The 6,851-nt window shown below is 35.2% G+C and overlaps 1 protein-coding gene across 7 annotated transcripts in view; it reads right to left on the minus strand.

The window, feature by feature from the left end:
• Positions 1-1,269, minus strand: part of heph (polypyrimidine tract-binding protein 1 heph) — a 316,994-nt gene extending 315,725 nt beyond the window's left edge. For all 7 annotated transcript variants that reach the window (XM_085196828.1, XM_085196823.1, XM_085196830.1 and 4 more), the window contains exon 1: positions 530-1,269. The gene's annotated coding sequence lies outside the window, so the exon portion shown is untranslated. The remainder of the gene's footprint in view (positions 1-529) is intronic.
• Between the last annotated feature and the right edge of the window lie 5,582 nt (positions 1,270-6,851).

The raw sequence follows: 6,851 nt of genomic DNA on the forward strand, positions 1-6,851 counted from the left end.
CATCACGCAAAACCGCGTGTGTTGTTAAATAGTAGGTTGCTCATATATATGTATATAGGTATTGTGGTTGAACGCAGAATGAATGAAACAATAGAAACTAGGTCCTTTACCTCGGCGAAGTACGTACGTTGAGCCTACAGTTATTAAAACTCTTAATTAAAAGAAGCAATAGACAAAAATAGTCCTTCATTTACGATTTATAAAACCACGCAGAATATTAAATGTAGTTGTTGAAATTCTAAACATTAGATGTACATGTATGAAGCTTAAAATTATATAAACCTTAGACCATTGAAATAAAAATATTTTTTGAATAATTTAAGTGTGCGAGGAAGAAGCTAAATCGTGGAATGTTAAACGTTATAATGACGTCATGCAATAGTCAGATACAAAGTCTAAGTGACTCGTTACTAACAAAAAAGTGTAATAATAACTCTAAATAATTTGAACAAAAAATATAAACTCTATATTATTTATAATTAAAATAATATCTTCATGCTGAAATCATAAGTTGTTATTATTATCTTACCTTGTAAGAAGAATGTTGCGCGCGCAGGTAAACACCGAAAATCCACTGGAGAACGTTACTTTCAAACGAAATCCAAAATATCCAGAAATCGTACTGGAGAACGACAGCTAAAGAAACTGGGAATACACTGGAGCACTGCGCATTGGAACTCACGAAGAGCCGGCACTGAATCACAGGACACACGTTTGTTTATAATATTAGGAGCCACTTATTAATAACTTTAACGGACCCTACTGCGCATGCCCACGAAACACGCGCGTATTTTGAACAAGGTTATGTTGCAAGTTACAAACAAAACACCACACGTACTTCCAAAGTTCCGAGCGGATTCCTATAAGAGCCTATTCGTGCAAACTTTTTATACGTCTGCGTTCACTTTTATCGCCTGTTGATCACTTAACTCGGCTCCGAAGGCGAATACAATATTATTTGTTAATTCTAACAAAGTTAGCGCACTTTTGGGACGACACGCCGGCTCTACCTGTGGCGGACGAAGGTCGTATGTGGTTATAAACACTTGTAAACTCCGGAACCGGCAACAATTCAATTCCACGTGACACTGTCAAAATAACACAAGTCTCACTATAGGGGGTGACACGAACAACTCACTGGACCTGCGAAACTTCCCGATAACTTTTGTGGGATAAATGAAACGAATAGAAAAGAAAATAAACGAAGAATATTAAAGTCGGCGACTGTAAAGCCGAGCGTCCGACACTCCTGCTGAGCGCTGTACTAAGCGCGAGAGGCCGCACGACCCGCCCCGCCCCGCGCCCGTCTCTGATCCCGCCCGCGCCCTGCGACCCGCGCCCAGGCGTGCCGTGAAAAATACTTTTAAAGAAATATTTAACAAAAAAAAACTAGTAAGCTATAATAAATATATTAACTTTATAGAGTTTATGAATTAAAGGACTGTATAAGTAATTTGTATAGGTTTATGTAGAGATGCGGGCGGAGGCGGAGGCGGCGGGTTCAAGCATTCAATTAATCCGACAACACGTGCGTGATGCACCGAGCGTAGAGGAGAGGAGAGGAGGGTTCCGCACAACACGGAGATAGGCATAGTAATCCGGTTGTACGGACCGACTAAGATTGCTTCGGAATTCAATTACTGTTCATTGTTGTTTCGTGTATCAGTTTTAATAGTTGTGTGTATGTTTCACTATTTTCTATATATTGATTTTGAAAATAAATTATGATAATATACTAATAAAATTAATTAATGTTTCTAATCAATTTTCGGCTTGTTTGTTTTTCAAATACACATTATAATATAACTTTTAAATCTTTATAAATAACTTTATTTTTTATAATTTACCAAGAGTTTTAGCGAGTTTTGTGAATATATTTATATAACAGGTAGAAATATTTTTCCATGTGAAAATAATTTAAGAGACAAATTCGAATTATAAAAAAAATACTTTGACGTTTTTTTGTGCTCACAAGTGTCAAAAGTCACATGACCCAAGTTTTTTAGCGACTCAGGTAGAAAAATCTCTTTTATTTAAGCGTTCAGTTTGTCATGCGGTCAAAAAGGTTGCACGCCAGCTAAGCTTGGTTCATTAGTAAGAATAAAATCCTTATATACCTATTTTTTTTTAGCTTCACGTTTTATCCCGCAAATAGCAGGATACCTGGCAGGGAACCTGAAGTTTTAAGACACTCAGGTCTCTACTTTCCGCTAAACTCTGGAGGCATTGCGTGTTGAGTGGCGAAACACAACGCCAGGCTTTGCCTCTTTATAAGGTGTTAAATATTTCAATTTCCTAGAGTGGGAATCGAACTCACAAGATTAGACTTTTTTATGTATTCGGTATACCGTATATTAATTCGGGGTTATCGTGGCGCAATGGACAGCGTCTGACTCCAAACGCGATGGTTGTGGGTTCGATACGCACTTAGGGATCAAATTATTACCTTGAAGTCCAGTGGTATACAAGCGACGGAGTGTCTTGACATTAAAAAAAATTAAAACACAACGTAGTGACTTATGATTCCTTTTAACTTATAAATACTGCGTGTACGAAAACTAGGTCCCCACTTTGTCCAACCATACAACTGAAGCTACCTGTAGATACTTTAAATAATGCATTATCATTCCAGTGGGGCTTAACGCAAACATGGCGTGCATCAGATAAATACTTACTATGCCGCTATGTGTTTAGTTAAAATAATAATTAAACTTCTGTACTATAATTACAGTTGACATTATTATGCGCCGTCGTTACACAGTGGGACAGTATCTGACTGTAAGAACATTGGTCGTGGGTTCGATCTCCGCTTGCGAGAATTATTTATTTTTATTCCTTTGCTCTGGTGACAAGCTCAACCGGCATGGTTGACTTTCGTCACTTCCGAGTACAAAAAATGCTCAATACTAGGTTCACATTGCCTTCTCTGGTGTATGCGGGCTGTTATTAATTATTATTGAGAGGGGACGACGTGGCTCTTGGCGCAGTGGCACAGCGTGTGACTGTAAACGTGACGATTGTGGGTTCAATTACTTTTCACCTAAATTAATTATTTAATATTTTTATTTTTCTCGCTCTGGTAACTCAACAAAGCGCGTCGTTGAGTTCCGCCACTCAACACGCAATGCCTCGAAAACTCTTCGGAAAGTGGGAAACGGAGTATTTTAGCACATGTTTCTTCTGTCTACCCTGCTATCATATGCTGGATAGATGCAGAGTTAAAATAAAAACGGTGTAATTGAGGAGTTATTAAGAGTATTTAGTAGTAAATATATAGTGTTTTGCATTTCGATCATAATGATGTTCGAATAACTGCATAATACAACAAATACTTATATATCAATTGAGCATGTCCCCGAAAGAGTGTGGCAGTACAACTTCGTTATTGCCTCTATAAAGTTACTTACAAACAGTCCAGTGGTAGCTTATTTTCAAAACCTACTTTTAAAACTTACGTATTGAAAACTAAACTTACATGTTATATATCAATTATGTTCAAAAATATAGCAATATATTAAAGAAAGTACATTTTTTGTGACATTTTTTCAGCTTTACGCTCTATTCCGTATATAGCAGGCTGGTAGTGACAAGTCACATCGTTTTCCACTAACCAACTAAATTAGAGCCTGCGTGTCGAATACTGGGATTAAGTTGTTTATTGTGTTCTTTTTTGAAGAAACTATTATTTTTAGGGTTTCGTACCTCAAAAGGTAAAAACAGAACGCTTATAGGATCACTTTCTTTACGAAGGTATCAAGCTAAAACTAGTGACAAATATTCAGGTCAATAATCAATTGAAGCATAAAAAAAATAAAGCTTCTAAACGTAAGTACTTACGCAATAAAAACATGAGACCATTTATGCGCCAATGACACGAAACAAAACATTAAGGAAGCCTTGGTAGGCGAGTCCGACTGGCACCTAACCGGTTTTTGGTTTTGTTAAACTGTTTTTTAAATATATTTTTTTCTATGTAATTAAAGTATCTGTTTATATAATTAATATAAATATAATAAAAAAGATTTAAATTACATTCAAATTACTATAAAAAATGTTTCCACGAACTAATGGCTGTTGGCAAAAATGCTTACTTTGTAAGATCTAGGTATTATTCTGCTAACAAATAGTACACATAGGTTTATATCTTTGCACAGCGAAATTGGACTCTTATCACTAAAAGAGTGTAAGCTGTAAAATCATATATTTCTACTATTTTATATTTATATAGTTATTTTTTAAGCAACATTTCATATTTTTTCCGTATAATCACTAAAATATATAACACGAATTTCCACAAATTTTATAACACTCCACTTTGGAATTCGAAACATTGTGTGTTGGGTAGCGGAACTCAACGCTGCATTATGTTTTTTTAGAGCGGGGAATTACTTATGGATCAGTTGGGCATACGAAATTATAAATTTAGATTATGTTAATTTTGAAATGATAAATATTAAAATATACGTATACAATATATGTGTTATGTAATACAAATATGAGAATTGATAAAAAGGTAATGATAATATATATAATATACCTAATAGCGAACTTCCAATTTCCAATAAGGCTAATTGAAATGTGTTGATTGATGTGGGTCACGTGGTTTTTAATAAAACATGTCATTGGGACTACAGTTTTCGTTTCGAGTCAATATTGGCAAAAAATATGTGCTGTTTTGATTCCGCTTCTAGCTAGACAGGCAAAGAATACCTAGTATCGAGACAAGCATTGTATATTGAGTGGCGGAACCCAACGCCGCGTTTAACTGCGGGTTAACAAAAATAAAAACACCTACGTCGCGTCTGCTGTTCTACAGTTTCAGCATATTTAATGCGATGAACGAATAATAATAGGAACAGCAATTTCTTCCTAGTCTAATATGCAAAGTTTATACTATAACTAGCGACCCTCTTGCGGCTTCGCCCGCTTTAACTACTGGATTATTCATGTAATGTATGTTTGCAAAGCACTTAAGATAATGTGAAAATTAATTAAACACTAATGCAACCCGCATTTTCGTAGTTTCAATAAGGATTTTCCAATTGTTTTACACAGCAAGGATTTCTTAGTAGGTACCGTAATTTTAAATCTGTGCTACTAATCTTTTCAAGTACTTATTAAAATATATTTAAATGACTATTTTTAGATAGTTAAATGACTATTTTTAAACGGAAGAAATTATAAACAAAAACCTACCTACTAATAACTACTACAAAAAATATGAAACCAAATATATCGCGCTTAAATAATACATTCAACTCCAATTATCCAATACGTGCAAACGCATCTAACTAAATCTTCGTTGCTTTAGAGGCAGCCGGGTTTTTTTTTCGAGCTTGTGGTTAATGCTGAAGGGGGTATTCTGTCCCTGATGAAAAGCAAGCACGACGTGGCTGCCTGTGAGGAAAATTAAATAGAATGCATGGGCCGGGAGTCGAACCCGCGCCGCCCGAGTGGCAGGCGAGCATTCTACCACTGAACCACCGATGCGTGTAAGGCAAGCGGGCACGGCGGACGCGTGGCGAGTGGCGAGCCGTTTCGCAGCAAGGATTTTTTTGATATTGTAACAACTTCTAAAGTACTTATTAAAATGAAAAACAGTAAAAAACAGTTTTGGTCTACATTAAATGGCCAACGTAACTAATATACTTATTTATATGCTGAGAGTAAGGGATAAGTGAAACTTGAGTAACATACAGCTGATGTGTCAACGGCGGGATGTGTCAACAATTAAATGCGTTTTTCTGTAAAACTATTCGCAATTTCGAAATATTGTAAAAAGCAAATTTTATCTTCGTTTAACGTAGAAAATTAATAAAGTATTTTAAAGGATAAGGATTAATACCATTATGGAAAAACATCCCTCACAATAAAAAATATATTGAAATTATTATTTTTAGACAGAAAAATGATCACTACACGTTACTCTTAAAAGATACGAGTATGCTCTTGCGGACTTTTTTGTAGATCTTATTAAGAGGAACAATACTCCAGTACATTTTTTTCATGTAGTACTTACCATTAGAGCAGCGCATGCGCGAAAGTGTCTCAACGGGTAGGACTTTATACACATTTATCGTATTTATGTTAATTTACATAAGAATGTACAAATAATAAACTATATATAAACCTTCTACGAAAAACACTCGACTTAATGGTGAAGACCGCATCAAAGTCCGTTGGGTGGTTTAGAAGAAGAAGAGTTAGAAATAACAGACAGACACGAAAAGCGTCTTTGTTTTATAAGATATAGGATCTATTATACCTAATAGAACAAGTATCATATAATTGGTCCCGATTTAATAAGACAAATATAAATATTCCAATTATTATTATGGTCCACCTGGACCATATAGAATATTTAACTTTAATTATGAATACCTATTCATAATAGGTTTTTACTCCGGTGAGTGTTTGTATTATATTTTTGTTTCCTTATGTAACTGATAAAGCTGGTATTTCAACTAATGTGTTAAATATTTTAATTTACCAAAAATAAAAACCAGTTGCCTATAGTTGTTTATAATAAAAACAATAATAAATTAAACTAAAATAATAATGAAAGTAACAAAGTTTCACATTGAGTTCCGCCACTCAACACGCAATGCTTCGAAAATTTGGTGGAAAATGGGGAACAGAGTGTCTTAACATTTGGTTCCCTCTGCCTACCGTGGTATGAGGGATATGCTGTAAAGCTGAAAAATAAATGAAAATAATCTCTAACATGGTAAAATACTTTACAAAGCTGAGTTATCAGATAGTAGGTATCTTAGGGTAAAACGTGGTAAAACAATAAGTTCGGAAGTTGCCGTCAACTCAATTGACAGCGGACGAACGCGGAAACCGTTCCA

This window comes from Heliconius melpomene, chromosome 13 (genome assembly GCF_056956725.1).
Source record: "Heliconius melpomene rosina isolate 202511_hmr_F chromosome 13, ASM5695672v1, whole genome shotgun sequence".
Classification (NCBI taxonomy): Eukaryota; Metazoa; Arthropoda; class Insecta; order Lepidoptera; family Nymphalidae; genus Heliconius; species Heliconius melpomene.